General features: G+C 39.8%; 1 long non-coding RNA gene across 1 annotated transcript; it reads right to left on the bottom strand.

Moving 5' to 3' along the window:
• Positions 1-2,325: 2,325 nt before the first annotated feature.
• LOC138426729 (uncharacterized) lies at positions 2,326-24,712 on the bottom strand. The gene is made up of 3 exons (XR_011251729.1): positions 24,637-24,712; positions 4,439-4,532; positions 2,326-2,596 (listed from the first exon to the last, which is right to left on the bottom strand). It is a non-coding gene; the product is annotated as an uncharacterized lncRNA (long non-coding RNA).
• Positions 24,713-25,302: the final 590 nt, after the last annotated feature.

Here is a 25,302-nt window from a genome sequence, read left to right as displayed (position 1 = left end):
AATAGTATCAAAAGTAATAGGACATTTAACTAAACAAGTTGTTGTTTAGTCGCTACGTCATATCCGACTCTTTGTGACCTCATGGACTGTAGCCTGACAGGTTACACAATCCCTCTGGTCATGGGATTCTCCAGGCAAGAATACTGGAGTGGGTTGCCATTTCCTTTTCCAGGGGATCTTCACAATCCAGGAATTGAACCCATCTCTTGCACTGGCTGGCAGATTTTTACCACTGAGCTACCAGGGAAGCCCCAAACTAAACAAGAGCAGAACTCATATTCTGAAAACAATAGTAAAAATTGTTTAAAGAAATTTAAAATATCTAAATGGAAAACAGTTTCACAGATTGAAAGACTTAACATTATTATAATGATAATTCTCTTCAAACTGAGCTACAGATTCAATACTGTTTCTAATCCAAGACTTAATCCAATCTGACTTCTTTGTAGAAATTGACAAAATAATTACAGAATTCATATGAAAATGCAAAAGTTGTGGAAAAGCTAGAACAATTCTAAAAAAAGAAGAAGAAAATAAGAAGGCTCATATTTATGTTTCCTGGTTTTAAAACTTGCACAGAGCATCAGGAATCAAGACAGTGTGTACTGGCATGATATATATTGCCAACTGACTTTCAACAAGGATGCCTCAAACTGTTTGTACTGAATAAAGTTAAACCCTCATTCAGACCATATACAAAAATTAACTCAAAATAAATTAAAAAACTTCAATGTAAGAGAAAGAACTATGAAACTCTTCGAAGAAAACATATGGATAAATCTTCACAACTTTGGATTTGCAAAGGATTTAGAAGTATAACATCAAAAGCATAAGAAGCAAAAGAAAAAAAATTAATTAGATCAAAGCAAAACTTGTGCCTCATAGGGAAAAGAAAGTGAAAAGACAACCCACAGAGTGGGAGAAAATATGTCCAGATCAGACATGTGATTAGTGGTATCTAGAATATATATAAATCTCTAAAGATTTAATAACAAAAATACAATCAACCCAATTTTTTAAAACCAGGGGTAAAGAATCTGAATAGACATTTCTCCTAAAAAGATATTTAAATGACCAGCAAGTACATGCAATAAGCACCTGCAAAGAACTTAACATTATAAGTTATTGGGAAAATGCAAATCAAAACCACAAACAGTTACCACTTCACACCCACTAGGATGGCTGGAATAAAAATGAAACTTGAATTCATTATGCTATGTGAAAAAAAGCGAGTCACAAAAGACTACATCTTACATGATCTCATTCTTAAGAAAGTCCAGAACAGAAAAATCTATAGAGACAGAAAGTATTAATAGATTCACAGTTACCTAGGGCTAAGGCTAGAAGGCACAGTTAACAAAAGTGATATTTAAAGGGTACTGAGTTTCTTTTTGAGGTAATGTAATGTTCAAAATTGACTGTAATGATGGCTATACATATTTGTGAATATGCTAAAAATTATTTAATTGTATTTTTTGATAGAATAGATTTTCCTCAAGAAATTGAAAATAGAACTACCATTTGATCCAACATCCCCACTACTGGCTATATAGTCAAAGGAAATAAAATCACAATATCGGGATATCTGGATTTCCTGTATTCATTGTAGCATTATTCAAAATAGCCAAGGTACGGAAACAGGCTTGGGCTTCCCTGGTGGCTCAGACAGTAAAGAATCTGTCTGCAATGCAGGAGACCTGGGTTCAATCCCTGGATTGGGAAGATCCCCTGGGGAGAAAATGGCAACCCACTCCAGTGTTCCTGCCTGGAGAATTCCATGGACAGAGGAGCCTGGTGGGCTACAGTCCATAGGGTCACACAGAGTTGGATACGACTAAAACAATTTAGCAGGTACGCACAGAAACAGCTTTAGTGTCTGTCAATAAGTGAATAAATAAAGAAAATGTAAAATATGTATTTATTTCATTTCATCACATATATATGAATATTATTTAGCTGTAAAAAGAAAGGAACCTTGTCATTTGCAACAACATGGATGAAATGATTATATTATGCTAAGTAAAATTAGCTGGACAGGGAACGAGAAATACTGTAAAGTTTTATTTATATGTGAAATATAAAAGAGTTGAGCTCATAGAAACAGAGAGTAGAACAGTTGTTCCCAGGGCTGATGGGTGGGGAAAATGGGAAGAGCTTGGGCAAAGGATACACACTGTCGGACAGAAGATGGATAAATTCTAGGAAATTGATTTGCGCTGCAGTGACTATAGTTAACAGTCCAGTATCTACTTGAAATTTGCTAAGAGAGTCAATCTTCAATGCTCTCATCGCACTAGGAGAAGAAAAAAAAAAGAAACTCTTAGATGATAGATGTGTTAATTAACTTTATTGTGGTAACCTTTTCACAAAATATGCATATATCAAGTCATCACATGTATTATATATCCTGTGCTGTGCTCAGTCACTCAGTTGTGTCTGACTCTGTAACCCCATCGACTGTAGCCCAGCAGGCTCCTCTGTCCATGGGATTCTTCAGTGAAGAATACTGGAGTGGGTTACCATGCCCTCCTCCAGGGGATCTTCCAGACCCAGGAATGGAAACCATTGCAGGCAAGTTCTTTATCCACTGAGCCGCCTGGGAAGCCATTATACACAATATTAGTTTGTCAATTATACCTTAGTAAAGCAGGGGGGGATAAAAGAAAAAAAAAAAAAGACAAACCAACTTTTGAAATAACAACAAAAAAAGGAAAAGGTTGCAATCAATGTATGGAAAAAGGAGTGTGGAATTTGACCTGAAAGTTCAGATAGTAAATCAAAGGAATTAAAGAACTTCTCTCACTCTCAGTGTGTCTGTCTGTCTCTCTTTTTTTCTGGTGGAATTAGGTATTTGGATTTCACCAGTTTTTTTTTTTTTCTTTTCTTGTTTGTCTGTGTTTTTTCTCTGCAGGTAGAACTCCCAAGCTATGTAGGAGGAAATGAAAACTATAGGGAATTCCCCAAGGCACAGCTCAAAGATACTTACTGGTCCCTATAGAGTCAGATCTCCATGTAGCACTGTGTATTTTAAGGTGATAGTGGGGGATATTTTGAACTTTGCAACCATAAAAATTATATAGGACTGCAGATATGGGTCAGTGGCTACAACTTCCTCTGGAATTTACATATGTCAAAAGACATTTGATTGTAGAAGAGGTGGAGTAAGGGGGAGGTATTAAGTGACTCATTTTGACCATACCCTTGACTACTTTCAAATACAGGAGGAGACTGGAAATGTCAAAGACAGCTCCAGATTAAAGACTGGCCAAAGATTCTAAAGAAATGGAGATGTAACCTCTCTCACTGATTATCAAAGAGTAAACATGCAGAGCACGGACTTTGGAGTCCAAGAGCTGTGTGACCTTTCCAAAGTTATTTACTGCTCTGAGCCTTTGTGACACAATTGAGAATGGAGAAGTTAATTTATTGATTGAACACATTGTTTCGATTCCCCACAGGGCAGCTAGATAGGTCCAAGTATAAGAGTGTTGAGGAGTTCTTTACGGAGTGGATGAAATATTTTATGTGTGATGTGTGCATTGAATGAGTTTTACTTTCTACCTCTGGTTGCCTAATTTACCTCAGAAATCAGAGTGGAGTTTTGGAAGTTTTTTCCTTGCTAACAGTCTTTCTAAAACCCCCATCCATGCTCGGCTACTGAGACCAACATTCTCTTGCCCATTGTAGGCTTTCTAAGCTTCTCGGTCCCAGGGAGACATTAAAACAAGTATCTGATGGAGTTATTTATCCTTCTGTTTCCCCAATGTACTTTTTATAATATAATTTATTATTTATACTGAGTAAAGAAGTTCTAAAACTTGTTTGCATGGGCTGTTGTTTCTTTTCCGGCTCTCCTCTCTCTCTCTTTTTTTGTTTTGCAATTATGACTGAAGTCAGTTTCAAAGCACATAAGTTCCAGTGATTTTGCTTTTCGTCTGCGATGTTTCTATTACCTTTAAAACCAATGTAATGATTCAAAAACCTGCCAAACCCAGCCCCGAGGAATAAAGAAATAGGAGGCAGTCTTAAATGGGGGAGAATGGGCATCCAGGACCACTGACTTGGAGAGTACTTCCCCCAGGTGTGACTATATTAAAACCATATTTCACTTTAATAGGGAAGGACTCGGGGGAAGGTGGCCCCTCTGATGCAGGGGACTCCATTTAGGCTAATAAAAGACCACTTAGCCATGAGGGCTCGTTACAATTAAATTGTCTCCAAACAGTGGGTTGCTCGGTGAACCTCCAGGGAAGAACAGCTGGACCACATACAGTGGGAGGAACCGAGGTCTGCTCTGTCCCTGGGACCACAGTGCATTTCAGCAGCCCTCGTAAATCTCACTGCTCAGGACACGCTGCTCAATGCCTTTTAGGGCCTTTTACTCAGCCGAGGACCCATAGCAAAGTATCTATCTGCTCTAAATCCTGGTATAACTTACCTTTCTCTGTTCTCATGGTGTCTCATCCAAGTATTGCTTCAAGATATTAGCCTTGTGATTTGAGGATTACGTCTTCTGCTGCCTGAAGTGATCTCTAGAATAGAGACTAGTTATTATCTGATAGTTTAGCTGAACTTGCCGTCAAGCCTGAGCACAGTGGCGTGGCTTGTAGATTTTTATTTTTAAATGTACCGTTTGATACGTTTTGACTTATGTGTACATCCATGATGCTATCACCATGATCAAGATTGTGAAAGGGTCCACAACCTCTAAAACTCACTATGAGTTTGACATTTTTTGTTTGTTTTGGGTCACAGCCTACAGCAGGCACAACTTCACTGACCAGGGACTGAACCTGCGCCCCCTGCAGTGGAAGACTGCAGTCTTAACCACTGGACTACCTGAAAAGTTCAAGTTTGACTTTTTTAAAAATTTTTTATTCCACACAGAGGTGAGATCATACAATACTTCTTTTTCTGTGCCTGACTTATTTCACTTAGTATAATGTTTCCAGAGTTCATCCATGTTTAGACAGATATCAAGATTTCCTTCTTTTTAAAAGGCTGAATAATATTCCATATATATTTATATTAATTTTATTTATATATATGAAAAGAATGATTTTTCACATTTTCTTTACCCATTATTCTCTTTACTTATGCTGTTTCCATATCTTAGCTACTATGAATAATGCTCTGAATAATTCATGAGATGTTGATACTTCTTTAAGATGCTGATTTCATTTCCTATGGATGTACACCCAGTAGTGGAATTGAGGTGTTGGGTCCTATGTTAGTTATATTCTTAATTTTTTACAGAAACTCCGTACTGGTTTGTGTGTGTGTGTGTAACAATGTTCAGTTCAGTTCAGTCGCTCAGTCATGTCCGACTCTGCGACCCCATGAATCGCAGCACGCCAGGCCTCCTTTCAGACTCACATCCATCGAGGCAGTGATGCCATCCAGCCATCTCATCCTCTGTCGTCCCCTTCTCCTCTTGCTCCCAATCCATCCCAGCATCAGGGTCTTTTCCAATGAGTCAACTCTTCGCATGAGGTGGCCAAAGTATTGGAGTTTCAGCCTCAGCATCAGTCTTTCCAATGAACACCCAGGACTGATCTCCTCTAGGATGGACTGGTTGGATCTCCTTGCAGTCCAAGGGACTCTCAAGAGTTTTCTCCAACACCACAGTTCAAAAGCATCAATTCTTCAGCACTCAGCTTTCTTTACCATCCAACTCTCACATCCATACATGACCACTGGAAAATGTTAGGATCGCTAATATTGTCCCCCTTATATTGTCTTTAAGATTTCTTTCCCTCTATCCTTTTCCTCTGTGTTCTTCAGATTAGATAAATGTAATTTATCCTAATGATCCTCTGTTTCCTCCAATACTTGGTAAAAATCACCCAGAAACTTGCTTATTCTGGATATCATACTAATTTTTTAGTTTTCATCTTATTAAGATATAATTAAAAAAAATTGTATTGGGGTATAGTTGATTTACAGTGTTGTGTTGACATTTAAAGAAATTCTATTTATCTATTTGTTTTGGGCTATGTTGGGTCTTCACTGCTGCGTGGGAGCCTCTCTCTAGTTGCGGAGACTGAGGGCTGCTCTCTAGCCGCAGAGCTCAGAGTTCTTATTGCAGTGGCTTCTCCTGCTGTGGAGCCCAGCACAGACAGACTACAGTTGATTAACAATGTTGTGTTAGTTTCAGGTGTAGAGCAAAGTGATTCATGTACCCGTGTATATATTCTTTTTCAAATTCTTTTCCCATTCGAGTTGTTTCATAACATTGAGCAGGGTTCCCTGTCCTATACATTAGTTCCTTGTTAGTTATCCATTTTACATACGGAAGTGTGTGCATGTCAATCCTGATGTTGTATTTTTTAATTAAAAATATCCATTTAGTTTTATTTCTCCAGATGTTTTGTCTTTTTTAAATTTATCAGTGGCATTTTTTTTTTTAATCTCATAAAGCATACTTGTACACTGGCTTTACATCTTGGTCTGCTTATTCAAATATCTGTTACCTTGGGATTGGCTTTGAATAATACTCTTTGAGTGGGTTTCATTTCTCTTATTCTTTATGTGTTGAGCAATTTGTACTGTATCCTGACTATTGTGAATGTTATATGGTTGAATCTCTGGATTTTGATATGTAGTTGATGTTGTTCAGTTGGTAAGTCGTGCCCGACTCTTTGCAACCCCATGGACTGCAACGCTCCAGGTTTCCCCATCCTTCACTATCTCCTGTAGTTTGCTCAGATTCATACCCTTTGAGTCAGTAACACTATCTAACCATCTCATTCCCCTTCTCCTTTTGCCTTTAGTCTTCCCTAGCATCAGGGTCTTTTCCAATGAGTCAGCTGTTTGCATCAGCTGGACAAAATATTGGTGCTTCAGCTTCAGCATCAGTCCTTCCAAGTAATATTCAGGGTTGATTTCCTTTAGGAGTGACTGGTTTGATCTCCCTGCTGTCTAACGGACTCTCAAGAGTCTTCTCCAGCACCACAATTTAAAGGCATCTATCCTTCAGCATTCAGCCTTCTTTGTGGTCCAACTCTCACATCCATAACTACTATTGAAAAAACCATAGCTTTGTTCAGACGGACCTTTGTCAGCAAAGTGATGTCTCTGCTTTTTAATATGCTGTCTAGGTTTGTCATAGCTTTCCTTCCAAGGAGCAAGTATCTTTTTATTATGATAGTTAATTTTAATTATGATAGTTAATTTTAATTATGATATGTACCTTACATGGAGAAGGAAATGGCAACCCACTACAGTGTTCTTGCCTAAAGAATCCTGTGGACAGAGGATCCTGGTGGGCTACTGTCCGTACGGTTGCACAGAGTCGGACACGACTGAAGCAACTTAGCATGCATGCATGCACTGGAGAAGGAAATGGCAACCCACTCCAGTATTCTTGCCTGGAGAATCCCAAGGACAGAGGAGCCTGGTGTGCTGCTGTCTATGGGGTCGCAAAGAGTCGGACACGACTGAAGTGACTTAGCAGCAGCAGCAGCATGTACCTTACAAATTAAAAAAATTATTTACCAAGCAATTAACTTTGTGCACCTAGACTATAAAATTTGTCTCTTGGTAGTTCATATAGCAGGTCAGTTATTTTATCATAAACTGAATTGCTTGCTTTTTGCTCTGTATATACATACTTAAAGCATAAACTAGAGCCTTAGCAGAGTTAACACATAAAATTTGGGATTTATCTCACTCTTTCTTTTCTATATCCCATAGTGGCTCCAGGTATCTATAACTTTCTTTTCTTTTTCTTCAGGGCAGATAAATATCAAGTTTTCCTCAAGTTTCTAAGTTTCCTAATATGTTGTGAAGACTCTAGTCACTCCCAACCTTACCAATATGAATTTATACCATTCTGCTCTATTCTTTCAGGTTTGGCTCCCTTTCAAATTCTGCCTTGAGGTATTTGGTTTCTGTGTTTTCCCCCCCCAGATTTAAGCTATTATAAGCAAGGAGATATGTCTGTTTGATCATAATAGAAGCAAAATATATAACTTGATTATTAAACCTTACCTAAGTATCTTTGTCTTTAGAAAGTATAATCAATTTATTTTCATAAATGATATATTTGGATTTATTATCACATTACTTAGCACTCTGTATTTTAATTTTCTATTTGTTTTCTTTTAATATTTATTATATATTATAAAATTGATTAGTTCCATATTTCTTTTAGTCTAACCTGTTTTTTTCAGCCATTATTGGATTTTTAAAATTACTATTTTAATATCTAGAACTTCTAATTGCTTCTTTGTCAAACTTTCCAAGCTTCTTTTTTAATTTTCATACTATATTCTTGTGCTTTTTAGACTTTAATGCTAAAAGCCTCCAAACTACATTAATAAAGTTTTGTTTATTATTTGATGTTAAATAAGATTTGTCCTGCTTCTTAAAAAAATAAAAATACTTTGTGGTGAGAGTTTTCCAGATATTCCTGCAAAATTGTTTTACATTGCTTCTAACAGGAAGAAGTGAAAGTGGAGAGGTGTAATCTATTTGGCACCATCTACTTGGAATTAACATGGTGGAAAAAAATAGGAGTAAATAAAGGATGATTCAGAAAATTCACCGGGAGCTACTATCCACCCTAAAGATTTAGGAGATCTTGTTTTATTTTTAAATTAAGTCCTTTGTTTCTTTCTTACCAAAAATATAGAGTCTCTTTGCTCTGCTACTCAAAAATATAAATAGCAGCAACAGCACAAACAAGTTGCCAGCAACTACAGTCATCAGTTACAGAGCATGTTTTGAAGGAGAATTAAATTATGTGTAATTAATTTTGGAGGTTCCCAGTCTAGAGTCATAAAAATGTTAATTGAAGTCCTCTTTTTACGTCTTGGACTTGGAGAACTTGCATATGGAAACAAAATAATAAAATCTTGTAGTTGGAATAAAAAATTTAATATGAAAGAACAATTATCCTAAGTCAAAGAAGACAAAATAGAGGAGTCAGAAGCTCCTAGCAAAAGGGATATTTTCCCCAGCAATGGATCCAGATTTGGTGGGCTCTGCATTACTGTCAGGGTCATGATGCATGTCCACTCAATTACTCATTTGGTTAAGAGTGTTGAGTTCCTGGTATGTTCCAGCTGTTCTGCTACACTGGTTCCAGATCTGCTAGGATATGACGTGATCAGAGCAGAAACGGCAACCTCTCTTAACTTCTAAAACTGCTTATTTTGCATAAGTTAATTATTTATGAAATAAGACATGATTGTTTCATCATATGGGTTCATTCATTATCAACTAAGTCTTTAATTGTCCTTAAAGAATCCTGACTGGGACTTCCCAGCTAGCACGAGTGGTAAGGAATCCACCTGCCAATGCAGGAGATACAAGAGATGCATGTTTGATCCCTGGGTTGGGAAGATCCCCTAGGATAGGAAATGGCAACTCACTCCAGTATTCCTGATGGGAAAATCCTATGGACAGAGGGACCTGGCAGGCTACAGTCCGTGGGGCGGCAAAGAGTTGGACACAACTGAGCATACACAAACACACACACAAAGAATTCTGTTTACTCCAGGCATACCTTTTCTTTTATAACAAAGAACACGTTTTGACTCCTCCCTACATCTGTGGTCTTACTTTATATTCCCCTCCAAAAGTGTTACTCCCTGTCTTGAAGCTGCACTGTCTTTTACTTGGGTTCAGTGGTCCATGAAAAATCCTGCCTATATACTTCACAACATGAAATTCTAAGCATACTTTAGATATGTCTTCATATGGCCTTATATGTCTCCTTATGATGCTGCTGCTGCTAAGTCGCTTCAGTCGTGTCCGACTCTGTGCTACCCCAGAGACGGCAGCCCACCAGGCTCCTCTGTCCCTGGGATTCTCCAGGCAAGAACACTGGAGTGGGTTGCCATTTCCTTCTCCAGTGCATGAAAGTGAAAAGTGAAAGTGAAGTCGCTCAGTAGCGTCCGACTCCCAGCGACCCACGGACCTTATAGTCCCTGCAATTCACACATGCATATGAATATATGAGACCATTTGCAGTTGACTGTTGAACAGCACAGATCTGAACTGTGCCGGTCCACTTGTATGGAGCTTTTGTCAATAGTAAGTACTGAAGTGCTGCATTATCTGTGGTTGGTTGAATCCACAGATGCAGAATCAGAGAGATGCAATGAACCAAGTGTATGGAGGATCTGACTATATGGAGGACTGATTAGAAATGATTTTTGGATTTTCAACTGTGAAGAGAGTAGGTACTCCAATTCCTGCCTTTTTCAAGAGTTAGTTATACAAAGTTAAGATGCTTTTAGTTGTGACATAAAATATGACTCAAATATTTGCTAAAATTAAAAGGGTTCCCTGCTCTTATATTGTAAGGAGTTCCTTGGTCAACTAATCATATTGTCCCCTTTCTGATCTCTGGAAGGATCTTTCTTGTCCAATCTCCATCTTCACCACAACTGAAAGGGACAACAGGAGGGATGCAGTCTTACTGTTTTAAGAGTTTGTTTTGATATGAGTTTAAAGACTTAGAAATTGCTCAGGGCCAAGAAATCACAGCTCAGTTTGGGATTTTATTTATTGAGTGAAAACTTGGTGGCTTAATGGCAAACAGCATTTGTTCTTCTTCCTTCTTCCTCATTGGTTTGCTGTGTTTCTACTGTTTCTAGAATGCTTTTCTTTCTAATAAACTTCTTTGGCAAAAATAAAAAGATGGCCTCCTACAGCAGAGTCTAAAGGACAGACTCTGAATCAGAGTTGCTGCCTTGTAAATTGCAATGCCAAATGTTTCCTGGTCGCACCACTGGAGTATCTTGCCAAAGACACCTCTATGTGCTTCTGTTGGTTTATTTGTAAATAGGAATAATAATATCTAGTAGCATAGGATAATCATTGTGAGAATTAATAAATTAACCCCTATAAAGTATTCAGAACAATATCAGGCACCTAATAAGCACGTGTGCTCAGCTGCTTCAGTTGTGTCCAACTCCTTGAGATCCCATGGACTGTAGCCAGCCATGCTCCTCTGTCCATGGGATTTTCCCATCAAGAATACTGGAGTGTGTTGCCACGCCCTCCTTCAGGGGGATCTTCCTGACACAGGGAATGAACTTCAGCATCTTCTGCACTGCAGGTGGATTCTTTACCCCTGAGCTACCTGGGAAGCCCAAGCATGTATAAAGTGTTAAATATTGTTATTATCATTATTTGACAGATTTCATTTTATTTTTGTGCTTCACAAAAGTGAACTGATTTTTTAATGGTCCCTACTATTAATTATGCAGGTCAAGAAGCAACAGTTAGAACTGGACACGGAACAACAGACTGGTTCCAAATAGGGAAAGGAGTATGTCAAGGCGGTATCTTGTCACCTTGCTTATTTAACTTCTCTGCAGAGTACATCATGTGAAATGCCTGGCTGGACAAAGCACAAGCTGGAATCAAGATTACCGGGAGAAATAGCAATAACCTCAGATATGCAGATGACATCACCCCTATGGCAGAAAGCAAAGAAGAACTAAAGAGCCTCTTGATGGAAGTGAAAGAAGAGAGTGAAAAAGTTGGCTTAAAGCTCAACATTCAGAAAACGAAGATCATGGCATCCTGTTCCATCACTTCATGGCAAATAGATGGGGAAACAGTGGAAATAGTGAGAGGCTTTATTTTTCTGGGCTCCAAATCACTGCAGATGGTGACTGCAACTATGAAATTAAAAGACACTTACTCCTTAGAAGAAAAGCTATGACTAACTTAGACAATATATTAAAAAGCAGAGACATTACTTTGCCAACAAAGTTCCATCTAGTCAAAGCTATGGTTTTTCCAGTAGTCATGTATGGATGTGAGAGTTGGACTATAAAGAAAGCTGAGTGCCGAAGAATTGATGCTTTTGAACTGTGGTGTTGGAGAAGACTCTTGAGAGTCCCTTGGACTGCAAGGAGATCCAACCAGTCCATCCTAAACAAAATCAGTCCTGAATATTCATTGGAAGAACTGATGTTGAAGCTGAAACTCCAATACTTTGGCCACTTGCTGAGAAGAACTGACTCCTTGGAAAAGACCCTGATGCTGGGAAAGATTGAAGGTGGGAGGAGAAGGGGATGACAGAGGATGAGATGGTTGGATGGCGTCACCGACTTGATGGACATGAGTTTGAGTAAGCTCTGGAAGTTGGTGATGCATAGGGAAGGCTGATGTGCTACAATCCATGGGGTTGCAAAGAGTCGGATGTGACTGAGTGACTGAACTGAAATCTGACTGAAAGCTATTAATTAGTTCTGATGAATTTGTTCATTAAAAAAAAAATCTTCCTCATTAAGTCCTGATGTAGGGACAAGTTCAATGTAACGCAAAGTTGATTGAAAACAGCCACTTCCTCCCTGGACCAATTAGTGAGAATGAGCACAAGAGACTCTTTTAGGCTACCCACATGTGGATACTCCCCAAATTCCTTCCAGGCATGGGTTTCAAGAATGATGGTTACTACTTGTACCCATTGGGTTTGAAGGAGAGGAAGTGGGATGACATGGCATGGCCTTTTGTCACTGGGGGAAGAATATGTATTCCAGAAAGAGGATGCCTGCAGAGTCATGAACCCTGGGTTCAGCCTCTTGGAAGGAATAAACACTGAACCCAAGTGCATTAGCCTTCTCTGTGCCTTTCCAATCAGCACTGCAAAAATAAACAGTTTATACATTTAGCGTAACCCTAGACTACCCTCACCAATTATTTTATAAGGATCCCTGGAAGACAAACATGTTCCCCTCACTCCTCAGTCCTAAAGGGCTGGGTGGCAGCCCTTTGTTTGCCATGAATTGTTGGAGGGGTGTTGTTCAGTCGCTCAGTTGTGTCTGACCCTGAGACATGATGGACTGCAGCACTCCAGGATGCCCTGTCCTTCAGCATTTCATGGAGCTTGCTCAAACTCATGTCCATTGGGTCAGTGATGCCATCCAACCGTCTCATTCTCCGTCGTCCCCTTCTTCTGCCTTCAGTCTTTTGTAGCATGTGGGTCTTTTCTAAGAAAGCTGGGTAAGCCCCTAGTTTTTCCAGGGCTCGAGGCTTACAGCTATTTTGAGGAATAAGGTATCTGTGTATCTGCCACTCTGGTGAAGTGTCCTAGCATTTTTTGTTTCCCTCTCTACAAAGCCCTCCTACCTCTCTACCTAACTGAGGTTTCCTATTCCTGGAGTACTTTAGCACTAGTGGTTTTTTCTGGGTGGAGGGGGGTTTGGGGGGAGAGAGGAGGTGGAGCCAAATTAAGCAGTAATAGAGCTCATACTAGAACTCCTTTGTGTTCAGAACCCCGGGGATAGAGCAAAATCCACCTCTACTGAGCATATACTATAGGCCAGAAACTGTATGATTTGATGTAATCCATATTAATGTAATGCCTAGTGGGTATTATTAACCCTTCTTTAAACTGAGACCACTGGACTCAAGATGACATAGCTGGTCAGTGGATGGCATGTCTCTGAAAGGTCACTTACTTTATTCCCAGGCCATTGTCCTTCTACTACAAAGTGCTGTGTCCTGTAAGGACAGGTGATATGCATGTCATGAGGCTCATGTGCTGGGTATGGAACAGAGAGATTAATGAGCACCCCTGTCAATATTATAAGGAGCCATTCAGGGAGGCACAGATCAGGTAGAGAAGCTAAAGTTCATTTTATTCATCACATTATTCATGGTCACATCACTAGAAAGGGATAAATCTGATATCTAAACTCAGCTCTCTTTCCCAAAGAGTGTACTCTTTCCAATTTATGTTGCTCATTATCATCCAAGTCAATGATCTTTTTATCTCATCTGATCTCATCTTGTCCAGTCTTATCATGGTAGATAGCTGTGGATCTGAGCACATGGTGTTTCTTGCTAAGGAATTAAATTTCTTGATTTATTGGGCAGCTAGTTTTGATATTTTTCTCTTTCCTTAATCTGGGAATTGTCTTTTTGTTTTTTTTTTGTTTTTTTTTTTTCACCTTGCCTCCTCTCTCTCTGTCTCTGTCTGTGTATGTGTATGACTTTCTTCCATGAAGATTTTGTTAAGAAACTACTATTTCTTCAAGGTCATTTTGGTGTTGGAGAAGACTCTTGAGAGTCCCTTGGACTGTAAGGAGATCCAACCAGTCCATCCTAAAGGAGATCAGTCCAGGGTGTTCATTGGAAAGACTGATGCTAAAGCTGAAACTCCAGTACTTTGGCCACCTCATGCGAAGAGTTGACTCATTGGAAAAGACCCTGATGCTGGGAGAGATTGGGGGCAGGAGGAGAAGGGGATGACAGAGGATGAGGTGGCTGGATGGATCACCAACTCGATGGACATGAGTTTGAGTAAACTCCAGGAGTTGGTGATGGACAGGGAGGCCTAGCGTGCTGCAATTCATGGGGTCGCAAAGAGCTGGACAAGACTGAGCGACTGAACTGACTGAAGTGACCCTTCCAATATCCTTTGGGAAATCAACTTTTACAAAAATTAGCTAAAAGACTGGGTTTTTATTAAGTCTGGAGTATATATATGAGTCCTGAAATAAAACAACTGAAGCTCTAACAGACTCTGCTGTTGCTGCTGCTGCTAAGTCGCTTCAGTTGTATCTGACTCTGTGCGACCCCATAGACGGCAGCCCACCAGGCTCCCCCGTCCCTGGGATCCTCCAGGCAAGAACACTGGAGTGGGTTGCCATTTCCTTCTCCAATGCGTGAAAGTGAAAAGTGAAAGTGAAGTCTCTCAGTCGTGTCTGACTCTTAGCGACCCTATGGACTGCAGCCCACCAGGCTCCTCCATCCCTGGGATTGTCCAGGCAAGAGTGCTGGAGTGGGGTGCCACTGGGACTAGACAAATATTTTGTTTCTCATCTGAAAACCTTTGTACTTTTTTGGTTAGTGTGAGCTGGGCCTGGGAGAAGGATTAAATTTACTAACAAGTTGGATTATATCAGAAATTATATCAGAGTTAGCTGAAAAATAGGTGGATAATGATGAAAAAACATTATTTCTATAAACTCTCCCTATAAACTTCTTATTAGAAAGAGACTTCTGCGAATCCAACCTAAGTTCCAACCAAAGGCTGGCTCAGGGTTGTAAAGGGTCTCAATAATGCTTAGGATTCGAATTTGGTATTAACCTAACATGAGGTTAATAGCTTCAGAGTCAATGCTGCGTAAATTTTTTTTTTTTTTTTTTTTTGCGGGATATAAGATTTGTTGTGGAAATTGTAAATATATTGGGTAATATTTTAAATGCCGAAATCTATCTTTTCTCAAAATCTGTTAACATTGGGTGAGAAGCAAACTAGTTAAAACCTTAGATTGATAAGAAACCATATGAAAAATAGAAGTTGATAATAGCAGTGGTTACTCTTGCCAAGTCAGTGGTGGTTCCCCTTCTTAGTTAATAGGGATCCTTTCTTGAATTCTTTTGTAAAATCAGTCCAGGACTGGAATGAAGGGATCTCACCTAATTCTCCCACCATTGTCACCTACACCTCACCCCCGATTTTACTTTCTTGACCCCTCTTTTATTCCATGTCAGTCTCCCTAGATAATAACTCCAGCATCACCCAGATGGGATGTATGACTTTTCAAATTCTCCTCACATGCTAGTGTTCTTCTAGCATTTTTCAAGGATTAGTTTATTAAACTTTCTTAATACCCCCATGAAGTAGCTAATTTCATTATATCTATTTTACATGTGAGGAAGTCAAGACCCACATAAGTCAAGTAGTTTGCAAGGCCACACAACTACTAAGTGGATAAACAAGATTTGAACTTGGGAATTTTTTGCCAGAGTCCAAACTCTAAACTGTCAAGATATATGGCCAAAATAAATGCCTGTGGAATGAATGTCTTTACTCTATATTAATAATTACATATGTGCATATTCAATACGTTCAGCCTATTTATGTTAAGCATACAGTATATATGTACTGTATCAATTTATTTTATATTAAAGCCATTAGCATATTATATATCATCCCAGTGTTTATCTAGCAAAGACACACCCATATGTAACATCAGACCTCCCAAGTTGCTCACTGGGAAGGCATCCACCTGCCAATGCAGGAGACCCAGGTCCAATCCGAGTCAGGAAGATCCTCTGGAGAAGGAAATGGCAACCCACTCCAATATTCTTCCCTGGGAAATCCCATGGACAGAGGATTCTGGTGGGCTACAGTCCATGGGGTCACAAAGGGTCCAACACGGCTGAGTGACTAAACAACAATATGTAACATATACAGAAACTGCAAGCATGAAGTGAAAGTGAAAGTGAAAGTCGCTCCGTCGTGTCTGACTCTTTGCAAGTCCATGGACTGTCCATGGAATTCTCCAGGCCAGAATACTGGAGTGGGTAGCGTTCTCTTCTCCAGGGGATCTTCCCAGCCCAGGGATCGAACCCAGGTCTCCCACATTGCAGGCGGATTCTTTACCAGCTGAGCTACCAGGGAAGCCCATATGGTACCTGACTTTATCATCATTCCACAAATATTTGTCAGGGTAATATACATTGTACATGTAACATATATAATAAACGAATATCGAATTCTTGATATATGATTTATAAAGCATGAGTAGAGAATTAATGTAATACTTATTTAATGAATAAACAAGCCTATTCCCTGTGTCCAGCTTAGCCTGGTGCCTTCTTTACCATTCCTTCTTGCTCTGTGCCTGTGACTCTGGTGTTAATCAATGATTCAGGGAATATGCATTCAGGCTGTATATACAGAAGTGATGGAAGCCTCTATGTTTTCAATTATTTACTTTTGGTTCCCCAGTTCCTGAAAGAACAAATGCTCTTTACTGTGGTAACTTTCTATCACTTTTTTTTTTTTTAATGATGCAAAGCAAAACTCATTTTTCTAGGACCTTCTTGTACCCAAAGCTTTTTTTGATTTGTTTTCCTTATGAGTTACCATTGATGTATAATTCATAGTTAAGGGCATCCTAAGTATGGCCAGGGTTTTCTCAGGGTTCCCCCAGTGGCTCAGATGGTAAAGAATCTGCCTGCAATGCGGGAGACCTGAGTTCAGTCCCTGGGGCGGGAAGGTCCCCTGGAGAAGGAAATGGCAGCCCCAAATCCCATGGACAGAGGAACCTGGCAGGCTGCAGTCCATGGGGTTGCAAAGAGCTGGACACAACTGAGCAACTAACACACACACTTTTCTTAAGAAGAAGCAGAATATTGACTGAAGACAGCATCATCTCTTACAGGTGATCATTCATTTCCTTTGCCTGAAAGATGAGCACACTCCTAGCTTTCCCTGCTAAAAGATACACCTTGTATTTGGCAATTAGAGAAAAAAAGTGATAACCAAGTCCCGCACATTAATGTTTTAATGAGGAAAAAAAAAATCTACAGTTTTGATCAGACAGCAAACTGCAGACTAAGAGAGAAGCTTGGGAATATCCACTCAGATTGACCGATTCCAACTGCGGAATTCAGGCAACATTCCCAGGTTGGAAATTGGGCAAAAGATGACCATGAGAGCCAAGAATAAAGGAGTTAGGATCTTTGATTATATATATTGCCTCATCCTGAACCAACAGTAGACAGATCTTCAGTGAAACACCTCTAGCTTGGATATAAAAGGCTCTCTTTATACACATGTACATATTCCTTTGTTGGTCAAATAAAGTTGTTTGTATTCATGCTGTTGCTTTAAGACCCCGGTCTTCAGTGAGAGCTTCCATTTTCCCAGAGCAGTTCAAATGAACATGGAATTGAAAACAGATGTGGGCTTCAGCATGTTATTGCACAAGGGCAAGTGGGGCACAGGGAGGGGAGGAGGGGGAGGTGGCAGGGACCGCGCCAAGGGACCTTCAGCAGCCCCAGGACTCTCATCACTCGAGGGGGTCTGAACTCGGAATTCCACCAGCCTGCACTCTGAAAATGAACTCCTAACAGAAAACAGATGGGGTGGCCCTCGAGGTGGGGGAGGGGGACAGAGGGAGGCGCGATGGAGAAAGCGATGGGGAAAGTGTGGTAAGGAAGGTGAGAGCAAGAAATGCAGAGAGGGAGGGTTTATTCGCATTCCCACCTAAAGAAATAAAAGCGAAAGAGGAGGTGATGGGAGTTGGGACTGAGACTTGCCTAGAACACCTAGCGCCGCCTGCAGACAGAATTCCCCTTTTTGTTGCCAGTGACATTAAGATGCTTCAAGAGCAGAGATCATCAAGCCAGATTTTTTTTTTTTTTTGCCTGGGAAACATCTCATCCAAACAGACCACTTGCTTTTGCAAATGCCAGTAGTCCTGATAAATCAAACTCGCTGGAGTCAGCACAGTCCTCATGTTACTTTCCATCAGGGCTTTGTCTGAGCGGAGGCATGCCAAGGGGTGTCTGCTGCGGGGGAGGAGGCAGCCGGTGGAGTGCACAGTCTGGACAATAATACCTCCTAGGTCTTTCCATCCTGGGAACCAGAGTTGATGCACTTCTGTTTTCTTGGACCAGCTTATCAGAGATTTGACAGTTTCCAGATTTGAATGAGACTTTTTCCACTTTTTTTTTCTTTTTCTGTCTTTTCTTTTCTTTTTTAGACAGCTTCATCCTGCCTCTTTGGTTAACAGAAGAAGAAGTAGAGAGCTATAGGGCTAGAGTGAATCTAAGTAGTATGTCATTTGGGGGTTTGCTATGTTGTATATTAAGGATGCTGAGCTTGCACTACATGCTTGGGGGATTATGTGGCCCTGGATGTACTTGTTTGGCAAAATAGCTTTAAATGTTCTCATACATACCATATAATCACAAAGTAGAGACTCCCAGTGGGAGGGGGTTTTGGGGGAGGGGTTTTGCCTCCTAGGAGATTTTGGCAATGTGTAAAGACTGGTGCTGAAGCTGAAGCTCTAATACTCTGGCCACCTGGTGCTGAGGGCCAACTTATTGGAAAAGACCCTGATGCTGGGAAAGACTGAGGGCAAGAGGAGGAGGGGACGACAGAGAATGAGATGGTTAGATGGCCTTACTGACTCAGCAAACTCTGGGAAATAGCAAAGAACAGGGAAGCCTGGTGTGCTGCAGTCCGTGGGATCACAAAGAGTTGGACATCACTTAGCCACTAAACAACAACAACAAAGTCACTTTTGTTTGCCTCTGGAGTGGTGGTTACTATCTTCATGGGTGGAAGCCAGGAATGCTGCTAATATCCTACAGTTCATAGAACAGCACCCAAGAGCAATGAATTATCTGGCCTAGAATGTCATCATGCCAACACAGAGAAAATCTATTTATAATGTTTATAGGATCCTTGTGACAATTTGAGAAGGATGATATGGATATACAAAATTCAAGGATCATCCTTAAATCTCATTTTAAGGTCATATCTTTTTCTTTAAAATAAAATTTACCTAGCTGTGCCAGGCCTTAGTTGTGGCACGTGGGATCTAGTTTTCTGACTGGGGATCAAATCCCTGCTCCTTGTATTGGGAGTGCAGTCTTAGCCACTGGACTGCCAGGAAAGTCCCAAGGTCATATCTTTAAAACCTGATGCTTCCCAAACAAATTGATGATGCTAATGAAAAAATTTATTTAACTTATATGTAGAGTACATCATGAGAAACGCTGGGCTGGAAGAAACACAAGCTGGAATCAAGATTGCTGGGAGAAATATCAATAATCTCAGATATGCAGACGACACCACCCTTCTGGCAGAAAGTGAAGAGAAACTAAAAAGCCTCTTGATGAATGTGAAAGAGGAGAGTGAAAAAGTTGGCTTAAAGCTCAACATTCAGAAAACGAAGATCATGGCATTTGGTCCCATCACTTCATGGGAAATAGATGGGGAAACAGTGGAAACAGTGGCTGACTTTATTTTGGGGGGCTTCAAAATCATTGCAGATGGTGATTGCAGCCATGAAATTAAAAGATGCTTACTCCTTGGAAGGAGAGTTATGACCAACCAGGTTAGCATATTGAAAAGCAGAGACATTACTTTTCCAACAAAGGTCTGTCTAGTAAAGGCTATGGTTTTTCCAGTGGTCATGTATGAATGTGAGAATTGGACTGTGAAGAGGGCTGAGCGCCCAATAATTGATGCTTTTGAATTGTGGTGTTGGAGAAGACTCTTGAGAGTCCCTTGGACTGCAAGAATATCCAACCAGTCCATCCTGAAGGAGATCAGTCCTGGGTGTTCATTGGAAAGACTAATGCTGAGGCTGAAACTCCAATACTTTGGCCGCCTCATGCGAAGTGTTGACTCATTGGAAAAGACCATAATGCTGGGAAGGATTGGGGGCAGGAGGAAAAGGGGACAATAGAGGATGAGATGGCTGGATGGTGTCACCAACTCGATGGACATGGGTTTGGGTAGACTCTGGGAGTTGGTGATGGACAGGGAGGCCTGGCTTGCTGCGGTTCATGGGGTCGCAAAGAGTCAGACACGACTGAGCAACTGAACTGAACTGAACTGAATCACAAAATAGCAATAAGAACTACTAGTTATATTTCACTGCATGCCAAGGCACCGTGTCAAGCACTTTACATAACAACACACTTGTTTTTGACAACAATTGTATGAGCTACTACTACTAAGTCACTTCAGTTGTGCCCGACTCTGTGTGACCCCATAGACGGCAGCCCACCAGGCTCTGCTGTCCCTGGGATTCTCCAGGCAAGAACACTGGAGTGAGTTGCCATTTCCTTCTCCAATGCACGAAAGTGAAAATGAAAGTGAAGTCGCTCAGTTGTATCCGACTCTTCAGGACCCCGTGGACTGCAGCCTACCAGGCTCCTCCATCCTTGGGATTTTCCAGGCAAGAGTACTGGAGTGGGGTGCCATTGCCTTCTCCAAATTTTATGAGCTAGATACAATTATTTTCCAAATTTACAAGAGAAAACACTGAGGTACAGAAGGGTTCAGTACTACGTCTGAGGTCATAGAGCCAGTAAGTGCCGGGGTGGCTTCATGAATGTTTAGCCTGTGTAGTCACGTGTCTGTGCTCAGGGGGGCCATGCTTGGTCTAACATTCTGTTGTCACTGCCTTAAATTCTTCATAATTTTATCATTGAACGTGTGTTTGTAAATGAGGGTCGATGGGCAATAGATCACGCATGTGAGCAGAGGAGGAATGGGTCTTATAGGAGATGCTTGTTGGCTCAGTTCACATGCTGTGTTTGTGGTTTCCCATGAACACAGAATTCCAGTGGATCCGTCACGTGTGGAGGTCCAGAGAGACTTGAGGTAGGTACAGTACGAGCATGTTATAGATATGACCAAGCATGGTCATTGGGAGCCCAATTCCTAACACTGTCTTTTCATCCAGAACTGGCATTGAACACAGAAAGAAAGCAGGAGCATTCTAAAAAATGCCTATGTCCAGGCATCCTAGTCTGTCCCTTCTTACTCCCGTTATTTCCCTGTATTAGCCAACAACTGGTGCTTGAAATGATGACACAGAAGGAAAGGGAAAGATAGGAATGCCTGTAATTTCTTTTCCTTTCAATCCTCCCTTACATATCAGTAGTACAGAGTGTTGCTAGGAGGGTCACACATCAAAATGTGAATTAAACACCAGTTGACTCCGTTTTGTGCCATGTTTTCACTGCTTTGGTGAGAACAAGATAGCTATGCATACAGGAGCTACGGAATATGAATTGTGCGATTTTGATGATTCTGCCCACTATTGAAATGCTTTTATATTTGCATTAAAACTGGTATCAATCACACAGTGTAAAGATGGATGGTAAAATTTGTGCTGACAATTGTAAATTGTAGGCTGACATTAAATTGCAAATAAAACACCATGACAAGAAAGAGAAACTGTGGAAGAAAAGAAGAGCCTCATCTTTTTGTGTCTTTAATGGCACTTTCTCCCTGATATGTGGACAAGGGACCCTGCATTTTTAGTCTGAGCTGGGTCCTGCAAAGTATGTAGCTGACTCTGAGTGACAGATTCAGGATTCGAATTCTGGCAGTGTAGACCTGGAATGTATGTTCTTATCTACTAAGATACCCGTTGCTACTGCAGGATCCAATGTGGTAAAAGTGAGCCAGTGTTTCAGAGGCATATCTTCATTGCGTCAGGGTACGAATGTTACCAGTCTGTTGGAGGAGTGAGGGTGGGTCTTTTTCCTTCACAGAGCAATTGTTGCTGTCTGTGGGTGTCTGAAGGGCTCTTCTTGTGCTGTGTGCTCAAAACTAAGGGAGAAACTGATCTTTTATGTGGCACACACCAATTTGTATGTTTTAATATTACACTTTCTGGTGGCCTATGACTCTAGTGGGTAATAACTGTGGATTTTGCTTATTGATCTCTGTGATTTTATTTATATATACACATACATGTATCATGCATGCCAAGTTGCTTCCATCATTTCCGACTCTTTGTGACCCTATAGACTGTAGCCCATCATGCTGTATATGTACCATATACATCTATATATGATCTCATTTTACATATCTTATCTCAAATTAAACTTCCCCATATCTGTAAAAGCTGGCTCCTCCTCCTCCCCTCTGCTGTCAGCGCATCTGTGCTGGCCATTCTCTGTCAGGCTTTCAGTTAATACCTTTTGCAAAGTGAAATATTATTTAGGGACGTCCCCATGATTTTTAACACATCCAATAAAGTTGATATCTTTGGAAAGCTGCATTTTTAGAAGATTTATTAATTTGTAGCATCTTGGCTTACAATCAGACATACTGAAGTCACTTATAGAGCCCAAGAGAATTACTCAGTAGTATTTTGATGAAATAAGTGAAAATGACCCAGAAATGCTTTCCTCTGAAATACATGAGGGTAAAAGGTTGAAGTGAAATAATTCTGAAGTGTTGTTGAACTGGGCAAAAAGTTTGTTTGGGTGTTTCTGGGAGATGCTACCAAAAATCCGGAACAAACTTTTTGGCCAACTGAATACATATTGTTTGGGGCATTTTGGGGTTTTGTCCTGGATGTAAACTTTAGCGAAATTGTTTAGCCTTTGCTTCTGGTTTAAAACCCCCATGGGAAATGGTCAAGGAAAGGTAATTCTAAGAAAACTCCATCTAATCTACATTGCTCTACTTCAACATTGCTAAGAAAATCACCTTTGTCTTGAGGAACTGTACTCACAGCCTTTGATCTAGCACATAAAATGATGAATAAATTGGCACACACCTGCCTTAGGAGGCATGATATAAGTATGCATCTTACCTCTCAGACCCATGACTAAGAGGTCTGATTCAATAGACACTCCCTACACACAAGTCACTGGAGCATAGAGCGGGTGGAAGCATCTTACACTGTTCAAAGAACACATTGTCTTCAACTTTTCAAGAAAAATACAGAGAAATATATAAGCCGTTTGACATACAATTATTCTTTAAATGTAGGGTCTGTGTGTACATCTTACTTATTCCTATCATTGTTGTTATTATTATTATTATTTTGGCCAACTTAAGTCAAAAGAGCAAAGAAGTTATTGACCATGCCTACAGAGTCATACATAACTGGGTTTAATTTCCACCACCTATTTATTTTTATTATTTTTTAACTTGGGTACATTTCTGTGACCTCTCTAAACCACACTTTCGTCATTGATACATTTAAGTAAAAGTCATCTATCTACTCTACGGGGATGTTAAAAGATTGTTTGCATTCAGTCACTAAGTTGTGTCTGACTCTTTGTGATCCTGTGGACAGCAGGACGCTAGGCTTCTTTGTCCTTCACCATCTCCCAGAGTTTGGACATCAAACACATCTTCCTTACAGGACAGAAATGTAAATTAACTGGCCCATAGCAAATGCTCAATAAATCAATACACGGTGCTTATTATATTGTGGACACAAGAAAAATGACTAGTTATTTTGTCCTTAAATATTAGCAAGAGCTATGCTGAAATCTGTCCAGTCTCTGTTGATACCAACAAACTGCAATTACTAAAACACAACTGCCAAAAATACTACAATTACTTTTGCAATAATATATTCTATTTTAAAATGATAAAATGCTTGGCCAGCCAAGACACATAATTGTGAGTTACTAGATTTATTTGGTGTAGGGTTTCATAGTGTTGGGAAACTAGAAATGGGCATTTAAAAACTATTATTTACATAAACATATATGCAACAAATATAGTTTTGTGATTTCTTGATTCATGGATAAAAGCATTTCAAATCTCTGCATAGAGACCCTTGTAATTTACGTCAAAACAAGAACATTGGCATTCACATTGAGAGGAGTTTTGCATGTCGGTGTTAATATCTATTTTCCTCTTAGATTTGATATGAATAAATTAGGAAATAACCTGTATATTTTAGAGTATAATACAAAAATAACATGGATTAGCTCTTTGTTTTTTTTATTTCACCAATTACTAATTTTGCTAAGAAAACTATGAAAAGAAAAAAGTATGGTAAAATTTTATAAGTTCTTTTTCCTTTTAATATTTTAACATTTAATGAGTTCTTTTTTCTCTTAATATTTACATCAGAAAAAAAAAAAACCAAACCCCACCAGTTAAAATTTCTTTATCGTAATTAACTGTATGTCACCTTTTAATCATTTTCTTGAAAAATATTTTGCTTGACTTAGCTGATTTGGTTAGAGAGACTCTGAGTTTAGGCAGTTCTAAGGAAAGTGAAGGGGGGAAAATCAAGAATAGTATCTGAAATGCAAGCATAGTAGAAATTTAAGCATAAAGCATATAATTTCCTTTGATGATATTATAAACAGAAAATCATATCATTCATTCTATTATTTATCCCTTCACCATATGTCACTTACTGTGCAAAGTTCTGATTCCTGATTTTTCTATGACCTGAACATGACTGAAGTGACTTAGTAGTAGTAGTAGTAGTATGTTTTTTAGCTCCCCCTTTTTTTTCTTTATAAATAAGAGCTAACTAGTAACTGGACTCCTGTAAATGTGTGAGTTTTCCCAAATTCTTGTAACTTACAATCTGTTAAATCCAGCTTGAGAAGCTCCAAATGAAGTACAACTTAGGAACTGTGCCCTTAACCTTGTTTATCATTAATCTAAAGACAAATAACCTTTTCTAGCTAATGTGAAAACTCAGGCATTGAAGTCCATAAACACAGGGGCACATTCATACTCAAGTGTTTTGCTGAATCAGTGGAACCAAATGATGCTTTGGAGGCAAACTAACTGCTCTGTCAGCTACACATCAGATAATTGATGCTATTTATGATAGAAATGAAATTGGAGACTGAGAAATGAGAACAACAACAAATAAGCTTCCTTGCAATTGTCCTGTTTTCTTTGGAAAAAGGGAGGCAGCCAGTGATTCAGTTTGGCATTACATTGACCTCACCAGAAAGAGCAATGCCAGATCCTGGGGTAAAATTGACTATCCTGCAAATACAGGTCATATTGAGACATATTTCACAACTGGCTGTTTCCTGGCAATCAGATTTACCTTAGGAGAAGAC

This window comes from Ovis canadensis, chromosome 21 (assembly GCF_042477335.2).
Source record: "Ovis canadensis isolate MfBH-ARS-UI-01 breed Bighorn chromosome 21, ARS-UI_OviCan_v2, whole genome shotgun sequence".
In the NCBI taxonomy this organism is placed as follows: domain Eukaryota; kingdom Metazoa; phylum Chordata; class Mammalia; order Artiodactyla; family Bovidae; genus Ovis; species Ovis canadensis.
The sequence above is the reverse complement of the archived record's forward strand: the minus strand, read 5'-3'. Positions and strand labels throughout refer to the sequence as shown.